Genomic DNA, 14,524 nt, shown 5'->3' with positions numbered 1-14,524 from the left:
TACTCCTTTTAAATGCCTTCCCTCCATTAGACATAATGAAGGATAGGGGCACCTTCTTTTGGGGCTCATAGAATTGGACCCCCTTGTCCAATCCTTTTGAAAATTGGAGGGTGTTTTGAGGAGTGGCAGTGGATGTTATGCTGAAAATTTGGTGCTCCTACCTAAAAAAAACAGCCCCCCTCTGAGCCCCAGATAACTGCAGATCAATTCTTCATTATGCCCTATGGGAATTGGTCTCCATAGGGAATAATGGAGTGCCCAACAGACATTTCGCTCCCCTCCCCACCACTTTCTGATGACCCTGAAGCAGGAGGAGGGCCTCCAAACCGGGGCATCCCCTGCCCCCACCTGGGGATTGGAAGCAAACAAATACCGTGACTAAATAATGGAATTATTAGAAACAATTTATACAAAATTTATAGAATATATTCAAAGTGATACCAACACTTATTTGAGTACTAATAAAGTTCAGGGTAAGAAATTTGGAATAAACTTGACATACAACAAAGCACAGAAATAGTTACTCTGATACAAAAGACTGGACCTTGAGTACATATTTTGTCTACAAACACTCTTTGCACTTTGCCTTTTGGAAGTAATTTCCGGTTGCAACTATTTCTGTGCTTTGTTGTATGTCAGGTTTATTCCAAATTTCTTACCCTAAACTTTATTAGTACTCAAATATGTGTTGGTATCACTTTGAATATATTCTATAAATTTTGTATAAATTGTTTCTAATAATTTCGTTATTTAGTCACAGTATTTGTTTGCTTCCAACTTCTCCGTGACTCTCCCTCTTTTTGGTTTTGTCCCACCTGGGAATTGGCAACCCTACCTATAAGCAATTTTTTCCAATACCAGGGCTTTTTTTGAGTAGGAATGCAGTTCCAGCTGGCTTGGTGTAAGGGGTGTGTGGCTTAATATGCAAATGAGTTCCTGCTGTTTTTTTCCCTACAAAAAAACCCTGAATAAGCCCATTAGTATCTTGCCAACCCCCAGCTGGGGCCTGGAGTTCTGCCAGAATTGCAACTGAGCTCCAGGCTACAGAGGTCAATTCCCCTGGGAAAAAATGGAAGCTTCGTTTAATTGTTGGGAAACCACAGAATATCATTAAGTTGCAAAACAATTGGCAGTCCTGTTCATTGTCCTTGCATCTGATCCTTTAGCTCTTTTAACAATCGCATTTTCAAACATCGCTTAAGACAATGAGTGATAAAAACATGCTCTGTGAAACAGAGGCTGGGATTCCTGTGGTTTTATCAAGAATGCACTGTTCCGATCGGTGCTTTGCTCATGTCTTCGACAACTACTCAGGGCTCAACCAGATGACCTGTGTGACATGAGTAAAGTCCGGTGATAACCAACCCAACTTGTGAAAAGTATATTCAGCAAACGAATGTTCCCAAAACTCTGCAGGGCTTTATTTGGCTTGTGAGCCTGGCTTGGAGGATGTAGTGCTTCAGCCTGCCTTCCCACATCATTTTCCTCAGACAAAATGGCCATGGGGGGCTGTTCCCTCCATGCATACTGTAGGGCTCCATGCATACTAACAGCAGCCCTATGCATGTAGGAGTGCTACTGCTAGTTTCCTGATGTTCTGTGCCTATGTCACATGAGTGGGGTCAGGGGACCCCAGACTCAACTTGTCTCATATATTGTCTTGTTGATCCCTCGGGTTGTTATTCCTCCTGCCTGCCTTTCCAGGCATCCTGAGAGTTGTTTCTAGTAAACTTCTAAACTCCAGTCTTGCAGAAATGTACCCAGCCCTTTATTTTCAGCAGCGATAATCCTGACTTTCAATGACAAGGAGATTCATGGGCCAACAGGGCATTGTGTCATTTTTTTAAAAAGGAATGCATTTGATGATCTGTGAGATGATTAATGCTGAAAAATTATGATTTTAGAAGACTTTCAGAACAGTTTCTTTAATTGCCTAGGATCTGTTTGCTTTTTAAGAAGATGATGATGATATTGGATTTATATCCTGCCCTATACTCTGAATCTCACAGCAGTCACAATCTCCTTTACCTTCCCCCCTCCCCGCAACAGACACCCTGTGAGGTGAGTGGGGCTGAGAGAGCTCTCCCAGAAGCTACTCTTTCAAGGACAGCTCTGCTACCCAAGGCCATTCCAGCAGCTGCAAGTGGAGGAGTGGGGAATCAAATCCGGTTCTCCCAGATAAGAGTCTGCGCACTTAACCACTACACTAAACTAGCTCTCAAGAAACACATAGACCTTTGTAACATAGACTCAGTTGGGCATTTGTTGGTCTGGGAACAGAACAAAGTTTGAATCCAGTGCAACCTTTAAGACCAACAAAATTTTATTCAAGGTTTAAGTGTTTGTGTGCATGCACACTTCCCCAGATACACTGAATCAGAAGTTACCAATTCATTCATATGAGTTGAATGCAAGCAGCAAACTAACATAAGCATAATAAAGCTTAATAAATGTTGTTTAACAGACCCAAGGACCACACTGAAATAACAAGCTTCGTTTTTATGGTCAGCATTTGTTTGGGTTTAATTCTGGGAGCAAACATTCTGTAAAATAACTTAAGACCTTAAAACCAGCTCTCTCTTCCTATCCTAAAGTAGCCTATTGATATTATTGTCCTGATTTTTCTCTCTGCTGATTCCAAGCTGTTGCCCTCCCTGCCTTTTCTCAGACTGTGTGCCAGTAGGAACTTTACTTTGGATTAGTCTGTCGCTCCAAATTAAAGCCCCTTTCCTTAAACTAAGAGCTGCTTTGGGCCCATTTGGAAGATGTCTGAAAACACTTTCTCCGTGATAAATGCAGAACAGCCATTGGATTGGCCCAGCAGTTGCTTCACATTATCCTGGATTCCACAGCAGTTGCCCGGGGCTGATTCAAAGGTGCCGCTGGGCTCCAACCTTGTTCTGCTGTTTCAGACTAACTTGGCTACCCACTTGAATCTATGATGAGTTTCCCCCCTTTTCTCTCTGTGATATGTAAAGCAGCATATCCCATGTGCCTATTAGGGACGCCATGAATTTCGCCCTGGACACGATGGACAGTTGCACTGACTGTGTTTGGTCAGAGGTGAGCTGATCATCCTGCCTGTTCAGCGCCAAATGACTCAAAGTCCTGCTGAAGAAGTTTGCATCAGGGCTTTTCAAAACCGCGTGTGCATGAAAATGCTGCCAATCCAAACAGATCAGAAGCCAACAATGCGGCTAGTGACTACTTGGATGAATGCTGGTCAGCTGGAGTGTTTTTTTAAAACACACACACAGGTTCTTTATGCTTGTTTTATCAAACTTGTCAGTGATTTCAACTGTCTGTCTAACCAGGGTTTTTCTTTTTTTAGCAGGAATGCACAGTTCCAGCTGGCTTGGTGCCAGGGGGCATGGCCTAATATGCAAATGAGTTTCTGTAAGGCTTTTTTCTGCAAAAAAGCCATGTGCAAAAGAATGGTGACGTCAGGTCTGTGGCCTAACATGTAAATGAGTTCCTGCTGGGATTTTCCTACCAAAAAAGCCGTGTTTAACCATTTCTGCTAACTGGGGACACAACAAGGGGTGAGCAGAACTCAGCTGGGCCGTGTAAGAAGATGGATGCCCCAACAGATGGTTGTGCTGTACTGCAGGATTAGGAAAGAAAATAATGGTGCAACCCGTCGAACAGTTTCAGACAGCTTGGTGACAGATGAACTGTCTGCTGAAAAATTGTCTTCCTCTTTCCAACTGGTGAACAGGATGTCAGGAGAGATGCTCAAACTCCTGGAGGTTCAGAAAGTTCTGTAATAGTCACCAATCAGGGATATGCCACTGGTTTCTCAATGACTGAATCCGCAGTTTGCTGAGCCATTCATTGGAGCTAGCTGGCTGTGCAACAGCGTATATGCATGCTTGACTTTCATGCTTGCACAACGTCTCTTACAAGCCCAAGGGCACCGTTGCACAGGCATAATTCTTTCCTCTGCACCCAAATTTAAATCTATCACAAACATATTCCAAAATAAAATAATTCTTACCTTTTATATGTTTCCATTAATGACTTCAGAGTATATGTGTGGTTTGGCATGGCTATTGTACATGTGCAGAACTGCAAGGGGGCATGGGGGCTGTAGTGTCCCATAAAACTGGGAACAAATCATGAAAGCCAAGGCAATGGGTCAAACACAGTCCCTGAAGATAGAATAAGGTTGCATTCCTTTTTCCTGGGAGTAAGCTCATGATGGAAGAGGACCATCTGAGTATACCTGTTTAAGGGAAGACTGAGAGTCCAAAACAGTCCTGGGAAAGTTGCCAGAAATACATCATTCTACTCTGGGGTTTGTCATTCCAGATTATGGGGACTCAGACTGAAGTTATCAAGTCTACTCAAATGTAATCCCAGGGGTCGTTTTGTAGAAAAATAGGTGGTGGAGCTCATCCAGGGATTGTTTTGCAGCTGCACCTACTATTCAATGGACAAGGTGAGGAGGAGGAGGGGGAACCCTCAGAAAGGTTCAGGAGCTGTACTCCTGTGAGCTCCTGCTGAATCCAAGGCCTGGTTTTAATTCAGACATCCAGGGATGAGGTTACTTGAAGGCCTGCCTTCATGCATGTGAACCTGGTAGATCTTTAAATTGTGCCTCTGAGGCTCTTCTCTGAGTACTCACCCTTTCAGAGCTCACTAGTGAATGCAGGGCCTTTTTAGTAGCGGCTCCCCATTTGCTCATCAGACTCTATCCAAACAGATTTGAGAGGTGCCTATATTATTTTCCTTTCAGCACCAGGCTTTTTAATTCTGCAAGATGTTCAGAATGGTGTTTCTCGTAGCTGATTACAGTTTGTATGCTTTTTATTGGGTTCTGCTGCTGTTTGTCTGTTTGGTTTCTATCATGTTTATATGTGTTTAGCTTGGTTTTATTATGCATTTTGGAGGTTTTATAAAGTGGAAAAACAGCTTTATCAGTTGTTAAAGAAACCAACATGTAGTTCTGCTTGTACTTGGCTCGGCCAAGCATGAGTTTCAGTAACACATCAAAGCCGCAACTGCTTATGGTAGCGATTGGGAGACTGATGCAGTGATAAGGCAGAATTCCTATACATGCTTAATGCTGTGCCACACTTTATTTTGGAACTGAGCCTGCTGTATATACCACCATTATACACATGCCCAGGACTTTTTTTGCGCAGGAACGCACAGGAATGCAGTCCTGGCTGGCTTGGTGTCAGGGTCCTAATATGCAAATAAGTTCCTGCTGGGCTTTTTCTACAAAAAACCCCCTGTGTGAAGCAATGGTGATGTCAAGGGGTATGCTCTAATGTGCAAATGAGTTCCTGCTGGTTTTTTCCTACAAAAAGCCCTGTGTGAAACAATTGTGGTGGGTGTGTGACCTAATTTGCAAATGAGTCCTTGCTGGGCTTTTTCTACACAAAAAGCCCTGCATATTCCAATACTGGAAATATACCAAACATTGTATATGTGATGTACACATATCTGAGAACCCTGATCCCCACTTGCCCTTCACAGCGCCGCAAAGCAGCACCACACTCCATCCCCCAAACACAACAAGGCACCATGGCCCGCCCTGTCTCCACGCCGCACTGTGCTGTGTTCTGCCCCCTCCCCCACCCATGCGAGCAGAGGAGTGAGGAGGCTTGGTTAGGATCATGAAGACCCAGGTTTGAGTCTCTGCTTTGCCATGGAAACTTGGTGGGCGACACCGGGCCAGTCACTCACTCTCTCAGCCTTGAAATAGAACAGCGAAGATTCAAGGTACACTGCTCTGAACTCTTTGAAGGAACAGCAGAGTGGAGGATGGGGTGGTGGTGCACGCACACATGTGTGTAAGTGTGCGTAAAGTGTCTGAAAGTTGCAGCCAAATTTTGGTGACCTGTTAGGGTTTTCAAGGCAAATAATTAAACAGAAGTGGTTTGCCATTACCTTCCTCTGCAAAACCATCCTTGGTGGTCTCCATTCAAAGCACCAGTCCTGCTTAGCTTCTGACATCTGATGAGCTTGGCCTGTACTATACTGTTCTACATCCCCACTCATCCCCAGGGCTTTTTTTGTAGCAGGAACTCCTTTGCATATTAGGCCACACACCCTTGATGTAGCCAGTCCTCCAAGAGCTCTTAGTACAGAGCCTACTGTAAGCTCCAGGAGGACTGGCTATATCGGGGGTGGGCCTAATATGCAAAGGAGCTTCTGCTACAAAAAAGCCCTGCCCACAGAAAAGTAAAAATGTGACAGAAGACCTAGTTTAAAAAAAAAAAAAGCTGGAGACAATTAATTACCTACTGTGGGAGGAGATCCAGCGGAGAATTGGGACTTGCTCTTGAATAATCATGCCACAGATTGTGCTTACATGGCTTTGACTGCAAAAGATGTTGCATTTTATGGTTTTTTACAAGAGATAATTACTGAAACGTTGCTGCGAGGCAATCTCGTAAACCTGACTTTCAGCGTCTGAATTAGGAGGTAGGAGCATACAGGTGATGTTAACAGCTTTCCAAGGACTGCTGCTGTTGTGTTTCCCCACTAGATGCCATTGTTGCTGGTGCTGTGCTAGTGTGTGTGTCAGGGAGGGAGGGCCTGGAAGGAAAGGATTTGGGCTGTGAGTGACAAGAAAAACAAAGCGTGCTGCTGAGGATCCAGCCATCTTAGCTCTAGAGAGGAGAGAAGGCAGAGCCATGTTCCGATTTGCGTACCTCAGAAAGGCTCCATTTTGACAGGTAGGCAGAGTTCATCTTACAAAAGGAGGTGATTGGCTGTTGTCCAGCCAATGAAGCGCTTTCTTCTCCAGGGGGAATAAATCAACCAGGCCAACCATGTTTTCACATTTTGAGGAAGATAAAACTTAATGACAGTGAGGGTTGCGGGCTGAACAAAATCCTTACAAAGAGTTTAATGATCAAAACAGGACTGTGTGGTCTGCGTATTCAAGCTTTTGATACCATTATTAGGAATCAATATTGTCAACAATAAGGGGGAGGTGTACTGGATTTGGGGGCAGAAAGATTTCATCAGGATATGAACAACTGCTTGCTGGTGCTGATGAAGCTGTTAAAGGAATGCAACTTAGATTTTAAAGGAATCCTCCAACTCAGGGCATGTCAAGCTTTCTGGAACTCCAATTCCAACAGAAAGACACATCATATGGTGTCTTTTTTGCCACACATAACCTGCATGCTGTTCACACAGAGGAGTGGCTGCAACCCACAGATCTTTTACAGTAATTTTGGCCATTGCTTGCCTCACATTTGGTTCTATGGAGATGAGCCAGTTTCTGATGCATGGCCTAGATCAGTACTTTTAAAACTGCATCCTCAATTTACTGGACGTTCACAGGGCTTTTTTTGTAGCAGGAACTCCTCTGAATATTAGGCCACACCCCCTGATGTAGCCAATCCTCCTGGAGCTTACAGTAGGTCTGGTACTAAGAGCTCTGTAAGATCTTGGAAGATTGGCTACATTGGAGGGTGTGGCCTCATATGCAAAGGATTCCTGCTACAAAAGAAGCCCTGTACATTTATCAGGTCTTCTTCAATCAGGTGATCACTAGTCAATCTTTATTATGGCCCAAGGGGTGTCACTGATGGCAGATAAACTTCGCTGTAACACACCTCATTTTCTACAGCAATGTTTAGGTACAAGGGAGCACTGGGTATTTTCTTCAACATGGGTCAGGATCCTCAGAAGGGCTGTCATGGAGCCCTAACCTGCTGAGGTGTGAGCCCATACTGCCCAGCCTATTTCTGGATGCATTTTGGAAGCCCCTGGTGTAGAGTATGAGTGTCATCAGGTGTCCTGTTTCTCTTTGCTCACACACTGGGAGGGGCCACAGGATGCTAAACTCACAGAAATGGGGGAGGATTCCTCTGTGGATCTGACCAGTGCTCCCACTAAGGTAAGTTAGTGTGAGCTAGCTCACAGTTTTTTAGCCCTCAGCTCACCCCTTTTCATCTTAGCTCAAGAAGGACGACCCCAGAGCACCATAATTTATGCAGTAGCTCACAACCTTAATGCCAGTAGCTCACAACATTAATACCAGTAGCTCACAAAGTAGAATTTTTGCTCACAAGACTCTGCAGCTTAGAGGGAACATTGGATCTGACCCTTGCCTGGTTCCTCACTAAGACACAACCTGCTATTTGGTGTTCCTCCACCTTTTCTCTCTTAACAACCTCGTGAGGTAATTTAGGCTTAAAGAGAACAGCCCAGCAAGTTTCATGATAGAGTGGGGACTGGAATCTAGCTCTCCCAGTTCCTAATTCTACAGACCCTCCACTCTTGGGACTGCCAAATGTCTAATTCAGCTCAATCACTGACATTCAGGAGTACTGACCTTCAGGTATTCTGGAACTCTGGAATTACTAGGATTACCAACCCCAGATGGGGCTTGGAGATCTTCCAGAATTACAGCTGATCTCCAGATGACAGGGACCAGTTCCCCTGGAGAACATGGTGGCTTTAGAAGATGGACTTTATGGCATTATACCTTGTTGTAGTCCCTCCTCTCTCTAAAGCCTGCCCTCCCTGGGCTCCATTCCAGAGCTCCAGGAATTTCCCAAACTGGAATTGGTAGTCCTGATTACAACTGATCACCAGACCACAAAGATCTGCTACCCTGGAGGAAATGGCCATTTTGGTGGACATACTCTATGACATCACATCTTGCAGAGCTCCCTCCCCTCACAAAACTCTCCAGGCACTGTCCCTAGGGTTGCCAGGCAGAGGGGCTTGCAAGGTGGTTGGCACTCTGCTGACATGCTGACACCACTTTTGGAAGTGCTGCCATGTCAGCAACATCAGGGCAACACTCTTGTTTTTGGGGCAAAAATCTAAGGTAATAACAGCTACAAAATATAGAGTTTTGCCCAAAAAGTAGAGCGTCAACAACACAATGATGTCACTTCCGGAAATGACATCAGCATGTCACCAACATGCAGGGAGAGCTGTTTGGGGGTGGAGTTTCTCCTGCTGGCCAGCAATGGGTTGGAGTCTGCAAAACTGGGAGATTCCCCGCCTCCACCTGGGGGCTGGGAAGCTCAACTGCCCTCCAAATCTCCAGGAATTTCCCAGTAGAATTGACAACATATCATAGGCTTTCCAGTTCCCTTGCAGTGATGAGAAGCTGCTCCAACTAATGCTCTCCTCTCTTGTAGTATAGCTCAGGCCCTCTGAGAGCTGCCATACCCAGAATTCTTGGCTGGCGCTGAAGAATTCTGCTTTAGAGCTCTCTTGTTAGCAGGACCGGCTCTTCAAGCCCGAATCCCAGCAGCGATGATGCAAGACCTTCTGGCATGCAGTCAGGTGCCATATTATTGGAGCAGCAGGAACAGCTTGGGAAGCCAGTTGTGTTTTCGTTTTATTTGTTACTCCGAGGCTCCAAATGGCTCCACTCTAATAGAAGGAAAATGAATGACAAGGGTGTGAATGTGCAAACAGTTGCAGTGCGTGCCTTTATGGACTTGTGGTCACATCAGACTGCCGGTTGGTTTGATCTGCTTGCAATGCAAACAGCAAAGCAAAAATGAAATAACTGATATTTAATGCCATCCTTTTGGGGGGGGTATGGCATCATCATTATCATATTAGGAGAGTCTTGCACATCAAGCTGAGTAACTGTGGCTTCTCCTTCAGTTTCGCATGGTCAGAGCATGTGGCTGATGATACCTGGAAGGACAGATGTGTACACAGCAGAACTGGATTAATGCACCAGCTAAGTAAGCTGCAGTACTGCAGTCCAAACTCTGCTCCCAACCTGAGTTTGATTCCGGTGGAAGCTGGGTTCAGGTAGCTGGCTCAAGGTTGACGCAGCCTTCCATCCTTCTGAGGTTGGTAAAATGAGTACCCAGCTTGCTGGGGGTAAAGTGTAGATGACTGGGGAAGACAATGGTAAACCATCCTGTAAAAAGTCTGCCATGAAAACGTGATGCAACGTCACCCCAGAGTCGGAAACAATTGGTGCTTGCACAGGGGACTGCCTTTACCTTTTTAAGTAAGATGCAATTTTAGGCTTCATATTATGAAGGGGCTGTTAACCACAAAAATTACAAAATTTTCTTAATACAAATTTTGGAAGCAAAACTATGGAGCCTATTAAAGTTGGCATAGTTTTAGAACTCAGCCTGTCCCAATATGGCCCTGGTGCATGGTACCAAGTGCTGCACCTGATATAACAATCGTCTCCCACATGTTAATGGCATCTGTTAAAAGAGCATGCTCCAGTAACAGCTCTGCACTTTTAAGTCCCATTCATTTCTAAGGTAGAGATGTAAAGTACAATCCTAAAACATTGCACTTTACCAGCCAGCATGGTGTTAGTAGGCTAGAGTGCTGGTCTAAAATCTGGGTCGTCAAAATTCAAATTCTTGCTCTGCTATTGATGCTTGCTGGATAACCTTAGGCCTAGGGTTGCCAGCCTCCAGGTAGCACCTGGAAATTTTCCATTATTACTGTTGATCACCAAGATCAGTTCCCCTGGAGGAAATGACTCCTTTGGAGGGTGGAGTTTATGGCATTGCACACTGCTGAGGCTCCTCCCCCTCCTTTAATCCCACTTTCCTCAGGCTCCACCCCCAAAATCTCACCCCAACCCAGAGCTGGCAACCTTATTTGGGCCAGTCACATACTCGCAGCCAAATCTACCTCACAGTGTGGTTGTGAGGATAACATGGAGAAGGAGGGAATGTTGTAAGTCGCTTTGGGTCCCCATTGAGGATAAAAATGGGGTCTAAATAAAATAAATAAATAAATGTCTGTTGAAATCAATGGGCTTTGAAGGGTGTGATTCCACTTCAAATTGCTGCCAAACTCTTGCTAAATTATGGCAATTAAACAAAGTGGACTTTTTGAAATACCTGGATTTTGGCTGGGTCCAATCTTAAGAACATAAGAGACGCCATGTTGGATCAGGCCAGTGGCCCATCCAGTCCAACACTCTGTGTCACACAGTGGCCAAAAAACCCAGGTGCCATCAGGAGATCCATCAGTAGGGCCAAGACACGAAGTCCTCACACTGTTGCCTCTTCCAAGCACCAAGAACACAGAGCATCACTGCCCATCTTATTCTATTGCTGTTTATAAATCACATTTTGAGGCATTCCGTAACATGCAAAACAATTATGTTTCCCCTCCCTCCATCAATGGGAATTACTCCTTTAAAAAAAAATGTTTAAGTGTTGTTTTACAACAGTTTTTTGAAGGCTGTACCAAAGAGGGCCTGGAACAACAACAACAAAAACCCAATAAGCCCATCAGCAAACTTTTTTCTCCCCCAGCATACACAAATAGCTCATCATGGGGCGTATTAAGGACAAGCAAATTCTTTTAAGTGGGAGGGGTAAATTGTTCCACAAATACAATGCTATTTTCCCAAATGAAGCCCTCAAAGTTTGCTGACAGATGGAGGTGGTGAATAGTCCAACAATGAATTCAAGAAATTTCTGAAAGCAGAAGGGATTGAACACAAAGTGACTGCCCCATACACTCCACAGCAGAATGGGAGTTGTGTTGCAGGAAATGACCAGAGCAATGCTCATGCATTCTGGATTACCTAAAGGCCTGTGGGCTGAAGCTGTAAATACAGCAGTGTATATCCACAATAGAATAGTTGATATGAATGTTACAGTGAATAATAAGTAATGACTACTGAATGCTCATTAGGCATTGAGAAGGGGTGCTGGAAATATGTATCTGTTTTGTATGTCCTTTGCAATGTTATAAAGTTCCAGTCATTATAGGGTTAACACTGTGCCTGATTCCCTATTGTCTGCATGACCTGGGAAGAAGATACTGACTGCTGTCAATCGAGGTCTAGAAGCGGGAAAACCTGCTTTGTCTGTTCGGTCAGTTAGTCAGGTGACTTCCTTTGTTCAGGCAGAGAGGTCAAGAAGGAGGAAGTAGCCTCCATTAAGCACATGATCTTCTAGTGTAAGCATGTAGTTCTATAGTGTTTGTTATATTCACCTCCCAGCACCCTTTCCCTGTAGAAATAAATACGTGTTTGCTTTTTCATGTTAAATGCCTCTCAATGATTATTTGATCCAGTAATCCATCGCACTGTTTGAGATAAAGAAATAGAATTTCAAACAGAATTCTCTAACAGTTTTTTGACGGCTGTACCAAAGGGGGCCCGGAACAACAACAAAAACCCCCCCAATAAGCCCATCAGCAAATTTTTTTCTCCCCCAGCATACACAAATAGCTCATCATGGGGCGTATTAAGGACAAGCAAATTCTTTTAAGTGGAAGGGGCGAATTGTTCCACAAATACATGCTGTTTTCCCAAATGAAGCCCCAATGTGTCTTAAATCAAGTGTTTACAACTTGCAACCTGCCAAAATGAATATGGGTCACCAGCCATGGGCTTGTTAAAACCTCCGTTTTCGCTGCCTGCCTGGGATTGTCCAAACACGGAGGTGAAGATCCTGGCAAGCCATGATGTATAGCTGCTGGACTGTTTTCACCTTAGGCAACCTCTCTGATATATAAGCAATAAACATTCCAGCCAAAACTCTGGGATGACTTTTCTGGTCCCTGTTCATTTCATTGGCCACATCCCATGTGTTAGCTTTCGGAAGACGATGGTTTCTTCAAGATATGCCAGAATATATTAGAGAATATACAAGATGGGTCTGGGGTTCTCGCTATGCATAACAGTATGATGTGTGTAGGATTGCCACCTCTGGCTTTGGAAATTCCTGGAGTTTGGGGGGCAGTTCCTTGGGAGGGATGTCCATTAATCCAGGAGGATTAGCTACATCAGGGGTGTGTGGCCTAAATATGCAAAAGCCCTGCAACTGTATAGTCCATGAAGTGTGAATTGGCAGAAGGAATGACTTCATTTTTCTTTTAAGAGAAGATTTCAGAATATAGGCCAGCTTTATAAATGGCATTTTATGGATTAACAAGGGTTTGTTTTCCTCAGTAGACTTTCCCTAAATCAAGCATTCAAAGAAAAAGTCTGCATGTCACAATTAGAACCGAAAGAAAAGACAGATGTTTCCTATGGAACACCATATAAAGTCTGTTGTACTTTGTTTGCCCACTAGGTGGTCCTTAAGACTCCACAAAAGTAAAAACAGATCCTGTCCTTTTAGCTGTACCCTAGAAGAAGTATTTTATGTCCCTATCAGCAGCTAGACAGAAAACAAGAGTACTGGTAAGACACGACACCACATCTGGAAAGATCCACCTGGAAACTCAAGCATAGAATGAAAGGGAGCAATGCGCCTACTGTAAAGCTAGCAGTTCATAAATAACCCCGTCAATACCAGTTTTTGAAAACAAAGCCCAACATTTCAAGTGAAGTAAAAAAGTTGAAACTATCCCAGCGCTGACAAGAAAGCACAACATGTGCAGGACACTGCTAGGGAAGGAGGTCGAGGGTCATGCTGATGATGACATCCAGCTCTTAGTCCCCTTTTCGCCAAATCCTAAAGTGGCAGGCTGAGGCCTAAACCAAAGTGTGCATTCCATGACAGACAGGATGAGGGCAAATACAGTCAACTTTAATCCAGACCAGAGAGAGCTCTTGGGGGAGTGGGGGTTTCAGCAGAGTTAGGAATAGGCAAGGGTCGTTTTGTAGAAAAATAGGTGGTAGAGCTCTTTAGCATAACTCATTAGAATATGCTGCCCGCCCCCCACCCCCCGCAGCCAAAAGCAAACCGACACAAGAAAGGAGAGCCCTGAGTGAGCAAGGCCTGCTTGGGCTGGCTAGAGTTCCAGCCAGCCCAAGCAGGCCTCACTCACCTGGGGCTCTCTCTGGCAAATCAAGGCCGGCAAGCCACCTGCTGCCCAAAACCACTTAAGAAGTGGAGAAAGGGTGGCACTGGCTTCTCCAGGGGTTAATGAGGTCTGCTGGGGCTGTGGCAAAGCTCCTGGTGGCTGGCTGGCTGCTCTCCTAATCCAGGGATTGTTATGCAGCTGCACCTACTATTCAATGGACAAGGTAGGTGGATGGGGTGGAGGAGGGGGGCTGTCAGAAAGGTTCAGGAGCTGTGCTCTTGTGAGCTCCTGCTGAATTCAAGGCCTGGGAAGAGGTACGTAGTCTCTTCTTGGAGATGTACTCACCTGAAATGAAAGGAACCCATTTAACAAACTAAGGATTTGTTAATGTTATCTACCTAGGATTTTCCAGCCTGGCAACACTTGGGAGAGTGGGGAATGAGGACATAGGGAACAGCCATTGGTGACAGTGTGATGTCACTTCTTGGAAAAACCTGGAAGTGGTGACAATCTCTAGGGCAGGGGTAGTGAACTCATTTGTTATGAGGGCCAGATCTGACATAAATGAGACCCTGCTGGACCAGGCCATGTCAGGCTGGACTGTGTGTGTACCTATTTCAGATTAGGTATCAGAGATATAAACTTTATAAAGGACACAAACACAATTAAAGATTTTTTTAACTTAAAATAAAATATGCTTAATACATTAGCATTCATTGGTCTTAAAGGTGCTTTCTTTGTATCTCTCCCATGGAATCCAGGGAACTGGGCAAAGGAAGCTCTGGCTCTTTCCTTCCTTCCCCAGGGGGTAAGGAGGGGGAAGAGCCTCAGCCAG

Source organism: Heteronotia binoei, chromosome 16 (assembly GCF_032191835.1).
Source record: "Heteronotia binoei isolate CCM8104 ecotype False Entrance Well chromosome 16, APGP_CSIRO_Hbin_v1, whole genome shotgun sequence".
Classification (NCBI taxonomy): domain Eukaryota; kingdom Metazoa; phylum Chordata; class Lepidosauria; order Squamata; family Gekkonidae; genus Heteronotia; species Heteronotia binoei.
Note: the sequence above shows the minus strand (reverse complement) of the source record.